The 14,056-nt window shown below is 41.3% G+C and overlaps 1 long non-coding RNA gene across 1 annotated transcript; it reads left to right on the top strand.

Annotated features, from left to right (window-relative positions):
• The first annotated feature begins 11,748 nt into the window (after nt 1–11,748).
• LOC115582092 (uncharacterized) lies at nt 11,749–13,363 on the top strand. The gene is made up of 2 exons (XR_003984131.1): nt 11,749–11,961; nt 12,751–13,363. It is a non-coding gene; the product is annotated as an uncharacterized LOC115582092 (long non-coding RNA).
• The last annotated feature ends 693 nt before the right edge of the window (nt 13,364–14,056 follow it).

The raw sequence follows: 14,056 nt of genomic DNA, 5'->3' as shown, positions 1-14,056 counted from the left end.
GATAACACTGTCGGGACAGAGTTACTAAATCGTTCTGCTGTTCAGCCACCAACAAGGATTCACTCTGTGTGTACCATGCTTATTGTTTGTGTTAAATCTGATCAAAGTAACAGAAAATGCAAAAAAAAATTATAATAATATTATTATTTACAGCATCCCTTCATGCAGTCTGCCTCCATTAAAATGATAAAAGATCAAATATGGTAAGAATGGGAGGAATGCTTTTGTATTTTGTGTTCCTTTTTATGAAAATGTAATTGTGCGCTCACCTGGACCTCTCCCGGGGAAAGTGGCTTTCATTGGAAAGGTCGTCTCTGCAGTGGCATGACCCTCCACCCACACCTCTCTCCGAGGGGCCTCGCCTCAGGCTTTATCTGGGTTGCCAGCCCCACTCTCCACACACTTACTGTACAAACAAGCCAGAGTGCACACACACACACACACACACACACACACACACGCTGTAATTACTGTCAGGGCGGGCTGTGCAGAGAAAGCGTGCTGCAGCCAAGTTGCTCCACAATCCTTCCAGCTGGCTCGCTGTCCATGTAGATTCACTTTATTCGGACTATTTTGAGAACAAGAGGAGTCTGCCTGATAAAAGGGAGTCTCAGGGACTGAATGGTATGTTATGACATCTATTTAGGATGTGTTGCATTCTATTATTAACATCATTTTTTTTTTGTGACAGCCATGTGATTTTCACATCTCCAATCTCCAATAACTGCAGTAATCAGACGCTGATTTATTTTCGCAGTATGCTGAATGACTGAACGGTGATTGATGAGAGTGCAGTCAAACTTTCATGAACAGCTACAGGATGGAGTTTGGTGAAGAAACTCTGTTCAACTTTCAACCCACATAATCTGTTGACATGACGTCAAATGACAGTACTGTCAAAGCATTAAGATTGAGATTACAATTTGTCTGCATCTGTGTGTGTGTGTGCACTTTCCAACCTATCTAACAGTGGACCTCTGTGTTGTTACACATTCACCAACAGGAGGCTTCAAAAGCAATGGGAAAATTTTTTGGGGGAAAAACACATTTGCAGTAATATTGTGGAAAAAAATGAAATTGTTTTTTTTGTTCTTTCAGTCCACCTGTCCCATGTAGAATGAGAGTGCAGGGATGACATTACATCAAACAATGGCAGATTAACTTCTGTATGATCCGATCTGCTGTCTGTTCCTGTCTAGCAGTGATTCATACGTTCTATGTCGTCAAGCGTTTTTCATTTAAGACTGACGGAGTAGGATGTGGGGTATTTCAAGGTCTGCTTGTGTGGATTCTGCTTTCCTACGTCTGCAGCGACTTTTATCTCCAAACTTCAGGTGGTGGCCACAAAGCCTCGGCTGGGCACAGCAACTCCATCTGCCTTCTTCTGTCTCTGTGAGTGATTATGTAACTCAGTGAGAAAAATTCATCAACCAGCCACCAATAGCCTGAATAAGTGGCCAACATTGTCTGTTAGAGGTTAGTCGTATGTCACTCCGCTGAATAGGATCCTCCATTGCTTGACAAGCTGGCATTCAGAAAGCTCAATAAGACCTATTAGTGATGCAGCAGGCCAAGGGTGCTGAAAGACATATTTCTTTTAAGGCGAGAAGGTTTTTTTGGACAAAGTGTACATTTTTGTATTACGCCTTTGGTTGTCATAGTAGCACAACACACAAGGTGCACAGCTGCTATAAATAGTGAGCTGTCAGAGCAAGTGAAGGACAGATTTGTCATTGTAGGCAGAGCTCAATGAAATGCTTCTACACCTCCAACCTCAACACAGTCTGAGACAACTGAACACGAGCCAAGCGCGAGAAATAAATTCAGGCTTGTACGCTGAAAAGCTCCCACACCAGAATGCCTCATCTGGGTGGATAAACTAAGACTGTGTCTGAAATTGCTGACAGGTGTAGTGTCCCACTCAAATAAAGTGGCCAAGGGTAAACTTAATGTATTGCAAACAGAGAGTGATGGCAACGCTGCTGAGTCAGTCTCAAGACTCAAGACGAGAAAACATCTAAATCAAACTAACTAAGAGAGATAAATGAAAAACAGAATGGCTGCAATAAGAGTGCCTGTTTAAAGTCTTTCAATACCTAAAATTGAAGCTAGTTTTACTATTTAACATGACAAAATACATGTAACGAATTAGCATACTTAAAGGAGACATATATATGCACATTTGCAGGTTCATAATTTCATTCTGGGTTTCTACTAGAATAGATTTACATGCTCCAATGCTCAGAAACTCATCAGCTTCCTCAGACTGTCCAGTGCTGCAGGGATTTGTTCCCCTTCTGTCTGAAAAGCTCTGTTTTAGTTCCTGCTGCTTTATGCCCCCCCCCAAAATCAGTTCTTCCAAATTAGCTCATGGTTTCAATTCTTCTTTAATGCAGACAGGGCCGTAGCCAGCTATGAGGTCACCGAGGTCCGGACCTCGGTAAAAATTTCTGAGAGGAAAAAAGCCCCGAACAGCATCATGTTAAACATATTAACACACCGGACAGCTTTTATTTTGAAACCGCATGCAGGAAGTTATCAGATGTACCGGTGGAAATCGCGGGACATTTTCAGGTGACAGGAGGAAGATAACGAAACTGTGAGGTGAGGTCTGCAGGTCTATTTTTAGAACGGCAATTGAATGAATCGGAGCAAAGATGCAACGTAGTGGTAAGAGGCTGAATCAGTCCAAGTTATCATTTGCATGGATTAAAGTTCTCCGTCGCTATGACGGAGTTCCGTCATTCAAACTTCACAGAGGCGACTTACGAGATCAGTGTAGATCAGAGGAGAACCTGTGGCTGATTTTTATTGACAGATTGTCACACTCTACAGCCAATGGTATCGTTAACAGCGTGTGCGCGCCTGACCAATGACAGTGTAGTGACACACATAGGGCGGGATCTAAACACGGAGCGGCGCTAAAGTTTAGCTGCTTAGCTAGCAAGCACTCGTCGCGCTGCTACCTTATCAATTAGTTTTTTAGTTTAGTCAACACGTGAGAACTTGTCTGACACGGAGAGTCTCCTGTTGTGTGCTACATGTGTGAAATAACAACTATAGTCTGGACTGTCTGCAGTGTATCTTCGTAAACGACTTCATTCAGCGTCTCTCCCTCCCCTCTAGCACCGTGAGTTACCATGGTTACAGGAATGCCCTGAAACTTTATTATGATCAATAAGAAGTTTTTGGTTAGTTTGACAGATAACTCGCCATCAGACTGACAAGAATGCAAAAGTTGCTGTTTGTATGATGTATTTTTCTCTTAAAGGTCCCATATTATGCAAAATACACCTTAGAGCGGTTTTCTATCAATAATATGCATCCCCGGCCTGTCTACAATCCCACCTGGTATGAAAAAAGTTCATTCTCTCCCTTTTTTGCTTTCTCCGCCTCTAGAAAATGTGTGTTTATACAGGCCAGTTGAAGATATTCTGTCGGTGACGTCACCGACAGAATAGACGCGTCTTCAACTAGACGCGTCCCCCTAGGTTGGTGGCACCGCCCCAGGTGAAGGTTTGCCACACCCGAAGGAATTATCTAAACGGCGCCATTTTTTTCCCCTCGGTTAGAAAATAGATAACGTACGACCTGGAAGAAGCGGTTGCAATGTCCCAGCTGAAGTTGGCAAAACACTGTTAGTGTGTGCGAACCACTTTGAGCTGACTGTTTAACCAACTTGGGCCAGTACAAGGCAGGAGTAGTCGGCAGACTTCTACTCAAAGGAATACTTGCAGACCAAGGACATGTAAGTATACAAATAATGTGTTGTGTGTTTCTGTAGATAAGGCTGAACTCGTTCGTGATGTACTGTGTGTTTTGCTATTGAGAACAAGGTATGGTTAGCAACTAACTGCTAACGTTAGCTTCTCTGACCACACAAGTTAGTGTAACAGCAGAATCATTGTGTGTATTACATTTCTGATCTTGCACATTATGTAATGCGTGTCCTAGGTAAATGTCTGCATGTGCAAGCGTTTAGCTGTGTTTATTTAGCAATTTTACATGAACTAACCAAGCAGTGTCACATAGTACTAGCTAATGCTAACCGCGATCTTCCAGGCTAATGCTAACCGCGAGCTAGTTCACGATCAACACGGTCTCCACATGCAAACCCAGAGACCCGGTCGGTCAAGCGGCACATACACACACCCTCCACCTGGTCTAAGTTTTAAGGATTTTGTGATATAATGCATTTGAAAACGTTTTCTAAGCTGGAATATGTTGGCATGGGCCGGGGCAAAACCAGTGTACTGTTGACTGCTACACAGAGTTTAGATCCTCTGCCCGAGCCCGCAGCTGTCCTCAGCCGGGCTGGGCCCTTGATCAAGTAATCGTGATTTTTTGTTTTCAATAACTCAAAATAATGACCATATTTCCAGCTAGAAAACGGCATCTCTTTCTCCTCATTTTTTGTGTTGCTGCGTGGTGTTACACGTGTGTTATCCTCATGGTAAAAACGTGACTTGATACGTACCTGACATCACTCGCCCAGATGCAAGGACATATTTTTTTACTAAGGAAAATGACAAAAATAATTGTAATGCACTGTGACTTGAATAAATAACTTTAACCTGATCACTGGTTTGGAAATGTTAACGCGTTAGATTACTCGTTACTGAAGTAAATAGGTCAGGTTAGAGTAACGTAACGCGTTGCAGCCTTTAGTGCTTGAATTATACTGTAACAGTGCTGTCATGTGTTATCCTATCCATATCTGGGAATTCTGTGCAGGATAATTAAACTGTGATTACTTGTTGAGAACATTTGCCCATTTCTTACAATTGTTTTCATGTTTTATTGTCTTTTTACTGTTCAAGACTCTACCTGGCTGCATTGCATTACAGTGAGAAGGCTGATAGAGGACAACCACCACATCATCAGGAGATCCTCTTTTCAAACTGAGTTTTCCAAAGTCCAGGAAGGGAGAGTGCAGAGCCAAAACAGTGAAGACAGGCATGACATTCTGTAAGTTTTACAATCTTTTATTTGAACTTCTCAAATTAAAATAAACATGGACATACAGGCATCACACAAAAGGTTGAAAACGAACACGAATTCTTAAAATCTGAATTCTTTTAAGATGGTTTTCAAAATAAATAGGAATGTATAAATAAGAAGTAATTAGGAGATGTAAGAGAAACTTTACAACACTGCAGCACAAGGCTTTTTGGTTCTACTGCAATTTTTCTGTAAACATAAATTTTTGTTTATTGCACTGCAGACTGCGGTGATGCTCTGTTGGACCTGATCTTCGAGAAGGTTTTCCAGGACCCTGCCCCATATGTGAACGAGGTGCTGAAACTAATAATCCCTGAAGACATCTCAGACCACGCAGACATGCAGCACAACTCTCACTCTTCACCCCAGAGAGCCCTAGTACCAGTTTACAAAGCTTCTGTAGGCTACATTGGCTGAACACAATTCAATATAAAGTCAGCACTGAATGTTTACACCCATGGCAACTAGATACTTTCTTTGTTATTATTTTCTTATTGATATTGAAGTTAATATATAAAGTCAAACTGTTTCACTTCAGATATTTATTTTCTTCTTATTATTATTTAATTCATGTCAACACATGTTTACAAATGTTTCTTACAATAAAACATTTTTCCTAACTGTTCTGTGTTTTCATTGATTGCTATGTAATTTTCATGGTAATAAGTAAAATACAAACTATAATCAATGTAAGATAGAGGAAGCAGTTATGTACTTTTCATCATAACACTTTTGCGTTAAATGAATAGTATTTATGGCACTAAAAGCTGACTGCACTTTTCCCCTCAGACGTAAAGGTCCATAGTCTGTCTGATAAATGTTCAGTGCATTCTGCAGTGCAGATACATTCAGGCAGACAGGTTACAGGCCAGGGTGGTCCACCATGCACGATGTTGGCTCAGGATGCTGCTGTAGTCTTCGTGTAACCTAGAAATTATGAAAGGTAAGTGAGTGACAATAGATTAGAGAAAAGAGAGACTGCAAAATTACAACCATGTTTGCCCAGTGTTGACACTTCATTGTGGTATTTCCATGCAGCAGATATTCTCAGGTTCTGTAGGCATTTGTACACAATTGCCACAGGAACACCTGCTTTTATGCAGAATTTTTATTATTCATTGTAAACTATGATCGCTAATCACGTCGCATTGTTTATTTGGTAATATATCTAAAGTTTATAAACCGTTGTAACTGGTTAAAAAACAATTCTGTTGGTAGAGAGGTGATGGGACGCAACTGGCTTACTGAAAACTACAGTTGAAAATGGCTGGCAGTAGCTAATTACAGGTCGTCACTGCAAATAAGAACAGGTTCTCAATCAACTTACCTGGCTGCATAAAGGTGAATAATACTATGGGGTTACGCTTTTGTCTTGTAACGGCTGTTGCCAAATTGCATCTGCGTTACTACAACTTAACAGCAGTAAACACTAGCCGAGGTTTGGCTAGCTTCATGATGTAAACACCCGAAGCAGGAGAAGGGGGCTGTTATTTGAAACAACGCGGGGCAGACGGCCAGCAAGCCCGTAAAACTTTCGTTAGTCTGCAGTAACATAAAAGTAATGTTGAGTTAACAAACTTAACTACTAACCACTGAGAAACATACATGTTAATTCTTGGCCGCTTACTTTCTTCTGGAGCCTCTTGTTGTTCTGGGTCGGACCGTAGTCTGTTGTCCGGCAGCCATTACTTCCAGAAACCCCATCGTTGCCATGGTCACGTGATGCCGTCCTCGTCTTCCGCAGGCAGGAAGAGGTGGGCGGCACCGTGGGCGGCGCGCAGTAGCTCATTAGCATTTAAAGGGAAAGGCACTGAAACCGGCAGCCTGAAGCAGGGCTGTGAAACTGGTGTTTCAAGAACCCTGCTGTGCTCAATCCTTCAGCTTATTTCGACCAAAGCATGTTACTAACATTCCATTTAGACTTCAAGGAACCATGTTAAGATGCAGAAATGACCATAATATGGGACCTTTAAACGATAAGAGGCTCACTTTAAACAATATTATTAATAACAATAATAATTAATGATAATGATGATGAGAAGAAGAAGTAGAAAAATAGCGTACTGAAAAGTTCTGTAGACGGTTGATTATTTGAAAGAGTAAAACTTCAGAGAAGCTTGGCAAAATAAAAGGCACAGTTTGATTCTATAGATTGAAAATTACACGGAAAAGACAGAAAACATTTTAAGTGTGAATAGAACAGCTGTTCAGATCATCCTCCTGTAAAACACTGTTGGTCAAATATTTAAACTTGATGTCTGCATTAGAGAACATGGTGTGGGGTGAGGCTGTGAATCTTTTTTTTAGCACGTGTCAAGTAAAATGCCCTGTAACATGTTTCACAACATGTGGGGGGCGGGGCGGGGGAGTGTTGTCTGCTGAATGTTGACCTCGGTATTTATAAAAATCCTGGCTACGGCCCTGAATGCAGAGTAAAATTATGATCCCAATTAGAGTATAATAGATGATAAAGCACATATGCTTTTAGGCACAAATACAGGTGGATACCACAGCATGTCCTGGTCCCTTGGCTTTTGGTTACAAAACAACAAGATGGCGAGATGGCTGTAATGCCAAACCAATCTTCAAAACGACAGCCTAGAAACCAATCGATAACAATTTGGTCAGTATTCACTGAAATCCTGGGAGAAAGGAAGGAAGTAAGATGAGGTTGTTCCATGTAGGGAATAGGTCAGGGTGGATGGATGGACTCTTACAAGTGGGATTGCTGTGGGAATTGCTGTTTCCAGCTTAACCTGAACCATAAAGTTCTGTACTCGTATAAAGTGCTCATTTTAACATAAACCAAGATCATTCCATTAACTTTAACCTTATCCCTGACCTGACCTGAAATATTATACCATCAATTTCACAAACAAAGTTTGTAAACCTAGTAACTCATTGCTTATGTCACAGTTTGAACTACATCCATGTGCCTAGTATAGTACAACAACCTTCCCTTGACACCCAAGCGGCGCTGCAGGGTAGCAGACTAAACAATCAAAGCAATAACAAGAAAGACAGAGAGGATGTAAGAAGGAGGGGAGGAAAAGAGATAGACACCAACAGCTTCTCCTGATGAGGGTGAAGCCGCTGGCTGTTTGTTCCACATCAAAATGTCATGCAGGGCAGCAGCAGCCAGCGAAGGTGAAAACAATGTCAGGCATTGGAGAAGACGAGTCACCAGACTCCCAGGACCCAAAAGTCTCCTACGCCTCAAAGGCAATGCAGACAGGGCTGAATGCTACCCACACTGCAGAGTCACAGGCTCCAATTTCCTGCGCTTGTGCTTAGCTGAATATCTTGAAGAAACGTGACTTGAAGGTCTCACTTGTGGTGAGCATGTTAGGCTGTGAAACAAGAGACTTTCATGTCTTCACACTGCAAACCACAGGACGAACCTGCTGCCAAAGGTCATCATGACAAGCAGAGACACATGTACTGACACTTGCCCTTTTTTGTCCGTGCAGCGTGGGAAAGTTGTAAAAGTGAACTTTCAGCCGAGCAGCCAGCTGCAGCAAATCATATATTTGTGTTTACTGGATGTCCTGGCTATCACTGCACCACCACTGGCAGTACAGCTGGCTCGAGTCAGCCATCCAGCAGCATGCAGGGATGTGGCTGTGGGCGGTGTGAATGTTGTCACTCCTCAGCAAGTCTCTCTTGAGATCTCTCCAGAGATTTTTTTCTGCAACTTCTTCTCGGCTGAGTCTCTCTGCTGTTGATGGCAAGAGTGCCTCATCCATCACTCTCAAATTGTTTCGACCGTGCTTTTTTGTACTTTTGGTGACAGTAACTGTGAGTGGAGACAGGAGCGACAAAGTCCAACAATCTGAATGTGTTGACATCCCTGTTGAGATCTGAGTGCAGTGTCAAGGTCCTGCTGGGGGCTCCCGCAGGGTCCGATCAATAACAGGCTAAATCAGTACCTGTCCCCTGACAGCGGGCCACAAGAGAAGAGAAGAGCTCCCGGATTCTGGCCTGTAGGGAAAGAACAGGCTTTTAAATGTTTGCGTCTGTATAAGAATTGTCACTTTTGTAAGATGCAGAAAAAATTGATGTAGATCATACCAGAACAGACACCAGGCTAACTAGCATCCATGCTAGCAGCTGGTTTAGGCTATAGTGAGGCATATCAGTGAATTCAATTAAAAGCTAACAACATGATGTTTAGCTGTAACATTTAGCACATTACAATGGAAAGCAGACTGTTAAATTTAGGTCGTAAGAGCTAAAAATTGTTAACAACTCAAAATGATTAGTTTACTTCACTTCCTAATTTAAAGGTAATAGGTTTCCATGATTTTTCTTTTTAAGCAAAGTCACTAAAATGTATAGCAATCTATCCAACAGTTGTTGAGACAAAATTCAAAATCATGATTGTCAACAGCATAGCAGCGCTAGAAGATGTCAGAGAATCGCCTCAGTCAAATTCCTTATCTGAGGACCATACATGTCTGTACAAAATGTTATAGCAGTCCATCCAGTAGTGCCATAGATGTTGGGATATTTTAGTCTGAACCAAAGTGGACTATGAAAACAAACAAAATGTGTACAAGAAATGACACAGTATTTGCTATTATACTCTTTGACCAAAATAAATAACAATCAAAGAGAGTAAATTTAGTCAGACATTATTCAGAGGAACACATTTCTGTGGTCAATCAGCCATAACTATGCTTAACTTTCCCCCAAAATATATTACTGCTCAGCTTCCTTAATCCTCAGAAAAGGGTTTTGAAAGGATGAGCGCGATTATTTCACAGACAGGAAATTAATTGTGAGGGTCTTATGCTCTCTGCTCATCACTTACATGGCACCCAAAATGTGCATGCTTGGCCCAAATCTTCTGGAGGAAAGCTTTTGGTTTTCATTTGCTTTCAGCCCCGAGCTTAGCATTTGACAAAGTGCCACCTCAGCAAAGGGCATGATTAGTTCTAATAAGACATGAAGACACTTTTTCCTGCTTTCACTTCAAAGGACAGGTTTCTAATAAGCAAGGCAAAGTAAAACGTATCACCTTTTAACTGTGAATGCACACTTTTCAAGAGAGAAACTGACGAGATGATGAGAATGTATGGGACTCCGTAACCTAGTTTACATTTACGAGTGTTTTGATCTCTGTCAGCAGAGCTGTCAGTGCTAAGGAGCTTGTGCCTCAACAGTTTGGAGTCAAAATGTTACCAAAGTGTACAGCGTGTGGGCACGAGTTTAAAATATCAAGAATTCAAGGAATAAACAAATGGTTCCAGCTGATTCAGTTGATTAAAGCTGTGTCTGTTGTGGTTCTTAACTTTGGATGCATTTCATGTTTATTTTATATTTGGAATAGATAATCAAACTGAGTGTGATCAGCGCGGAACAAGCAGAATTAAATAGGTGAGTGTGATTCCCTGAAGCATGTTCACCACAACAGTTATACCAATAATTCCACACTTCACCACTCCAGTGGTCCTCTGCCATTTCCGTTAGTGCCACTACACGATAGTCATTTCTGAGTTAAAGTAAGATATCTCAACAACTACTGGACATTATTGTCATGAAACATGGTTCAGACATTCAAGTTCACCACCTTTCATCTCACACCATAATCAAGTAAAAGAAAATGTGTTTATCAAACTATTTCTGTACAAAAACCTGTAAAGATAATGCGATTCCCATCAGCCTCCGATGTACTTTATATTTAATGCATAGATTCATTTTAAACGACTAGATAGTGAATGCAAACATGGCGCCTTATCAGTCCAATGAGAATTTGCTTGCCTGGCACATATCCCCCAATACGTTTTTTTTTAGCTCCTGTGCTAACTAAACTGGGTTTGCACGAGGATCGGAAAAAGAAGGAAGGGTTATTGTGTCACCAAATCTTATGTTGGTGCGAGACTGTCATGCCAGCTGTATTGAAGTCCGCGTGAGATTCACAGAGAAACACACAAAAACCCGACATATCTCTGCAGTATGACTTCTGATGAAGAAATGGCTCCAGAAAATGAAAGAAAGCAAGCTGTGTGTTCCTCAGCTTTGTGGAGGAAAGGTTTCCTGATGGCAGTGTAATTGCAGCCTCAGATTGGAAGCAAAACTGAGCCGTGCCAATGAGGTTTGTCCAGGGCGTCATGCAAGCTAGGACCGCCACTGCATGCGTGACGAGCCAAACAAATGCCATGATAATCCCGCAACACACAGCCATTCGTATATACGTATTACAAAAATCTACATAAGACATGCTGACTCTTTGCTTCATCCCCACATAAGTTAAGAACCATAAAGGCCTTCTTTGAAACATGTTCCAGTATTTTCATCATACATATATGTATGACCGCAAACACGTGCTAATGATGTAGAATGCATATTGAGCAACCAGTGTCATAAACAGCCGGAGCAGCACTTACAGCCCTCTGCCCGAAAATCCTTTCCAAGTGCCGTCTGAATATTCATGAGTGACTTGAAGATGTTCTAGAAATCCCCTTCTTAAGGATCACAGTCATACTCATCTCCTTTAATAACCGCATGAAAGTGTAATCAGCTGCACCTTTGAATGTAATGTTAAAGATGGGAGATTTTTGCAAAACAGCTTTGATATGCATGATGGAATAATGTGCCGACCCCTCATTCTTGTGCTTTGAACACAAGGCCCCCTTGCTTATTAAAAGCTGCCAAGGATCCAAACTCACCTTGCTGTCATTACACAAACGCTTTTGCCGTAATCTACCTTTAAGTGCGGTGCAATTAAGTCAAAATGCTGTGATATGCAAAGTCAACCAGTCCTGTAAGGTCTATTTCTGGCCTACTGTTGTCGATTTCATTTCAGCTACTTCACTGGTGAAGGTGTAGAGCATTCAGCCAACCGCAGAGCCTGTCAAACTGCCAGCAGTTATGAAAGCAATTCACAGCAATCAAATGTCAAGCTACCCAGTCGGACAGCGGAGGGGGAGAAGACGGAGACAAAAAAGAAATGAAAAGGTAATTACAGTGCAGAGCATAACCATATGATAATTTTGATAAATTATGTAAAAAACATTTTTTTTGTTTTTTTTTTAGGTTTGTTGTGTATAAGAAATTATGCAAAATTGTGTTCAAGCTCAATGAAGGAGATAGGAGGCCAGTTTATGCAAGTTTTGGTGCGTCGGGTACAGAAACACTACCCCATATTGCAATAAATACATTTTTAAACATTTCATACACATGAATATGTAAAATTACTGAAACTTACATGGAAACAACAACCTTCTACCTTTAACTATCTTTTGTGAGAAATGTCCAGGTGATGAGTAATCTTTTGAAGGGAAAGAATGTTTAAGCCCTGATATACTGATTGGGTATCGTTAATACATTCAAAAGCATCAAACTCCCAGTAATAGCTATTTGTTACTTCCACTTTTTAGACGGATGGGTCTTTTCCCTTAATGCCTGACGTGTTATAACACTCTGCCAAGTGTGAAAGATAAACACCTAATGCCAGAATAGACATTTTGTTAGATGTGCACGTGTGTTGATTAATAAATGATTGGGCATGCAAAAATAACCCTTTTCTTCCCAGAGCAGCTCACACATTTGCATCACTGACTGGGACTAATAGAAGGCGTCTTGCAGAGATACCCATGTCTCACTTCATTCAGCCGCCTCCCATGTGGAGCCTTCAGCGGGAAGTGACTCATTCCTCCCGCTCCTGTGTCGGTGGTGAGGAGATGAGCTGCATGACCCCAGTGCATGATTAATTAGCGATCATTATCCCATCTCCTCTCTCCTCAGTGGGTGCTGTGCTTTTGTCCTCGCCTTTATTACCATATCTTTTGACGTGACTCTGGGAATGTGTGAGTAGACGCAGAGGTCTGGCAGCGGCTGTCCGATATTCCGATCGGATGCTTTGGTGTCATTCTGATGTTCCTTTCTTCTCCATGAGACGAAGATGGGAAGCAAGCAAGGGAGGAAGGAAATGTTCAGTGATTGGCAGCAAGGGTGTGATTAGATCTTTTTTCAGAGGGGAACGAGCACCTGGGTTATTGTGCCACAGTTAAAAAGCTTATTCATGGAAAAACACAACTAAACAAAGTTTCAGATGAAGATTCCTTCGGTTTTTCAAGGACTGGGAGTGTATCAGTGGACACATAGAGCAAATCTTGCCTTTGTTAAAGACCTGAAATTTGGGGAATATAAGTGGAAGCTTTAAGCAACAGCTGGCCTTGAAATCATTGGCTGCACATACAGCGGGCTAAAAAGACAGCACCTTGTTATTAGCCCAGCAGGAGTTCATTTAAAAGAGCATAATCTAATAACACATCTGAAAATGAATTGCAATGCTGCCAAAAACTGTAATGAAACGGGAGATTTAAGACATGGCTTCAAATTAAATGCGTGAGACTAATTATGATTTCATCTCTGGCATTTGACGCATCCTCGCAATATCTTAGATCTAAAAATATGTTTTGTGCTTTTACAACATTTAAATGTTTCTATTTTGTGACGATCTCCAGAAAAGTATGCATCCATGAACATTTTCTCAGCTTTTGATGTGATGTTCCTCCAGCCTAATCATCAGATGGAATCAACATTTGGTTTAATTTCAATCATTCTGCCTTGAATTGGTGCTGTAAGGCAGTTTCTGTTTGCCAGTGGTGGCTGTTTATTATTTATTATGGCCTGAACCGAGTGGTTGAGGTATCTTTTTCCACCAATGTCAGTGTTTGCTTCAAACACTTAACCTTATGGTGTTCACAACGATAAAAAACATGCTGATCTAAGAGTTGTTCTTTGTATTCGTCCAGCTGCGTCTATCTCATCCATTTCTGTAGCCATTATTTTCTGTTGATATTGTTAATAGATGTATCTAGGTAGCTAGCCATCTATGTAGGATGATGATGTCCCTGTAACTAAGCCAACCAATTTAACACATTGTGTCTTCACACGGGAGTATCACTGCATATGTGAAAAACGTAACCTATAGCTGTAAAACTGTATAATACCTTGCATAATTTCCGAGTTCAGTCCTTAACAAACCCATGTAAATGCCCGTTTTGAAATTTAATTGGCTACATGATGTGTCAGTCATTCAGTGGAA

This window comes from Sparus aurata, chromosome 5 (assembly GCF_900880675.1).
Source record: "Sparus aurata chromosome 5, fSpaAur1.1, whole genome shotgun sequence".
Classification (NCBI taxonomy): Eukaryota; Metazoa; Chordata; class Actinopteri; order Spariformes; family Sparidae; genus Sparus; species Sparus aurata.
Note: the sequence above shows the minus strand (reverse complement) of the source record. Positions and strands in the feature narration are given on the sequence as shown.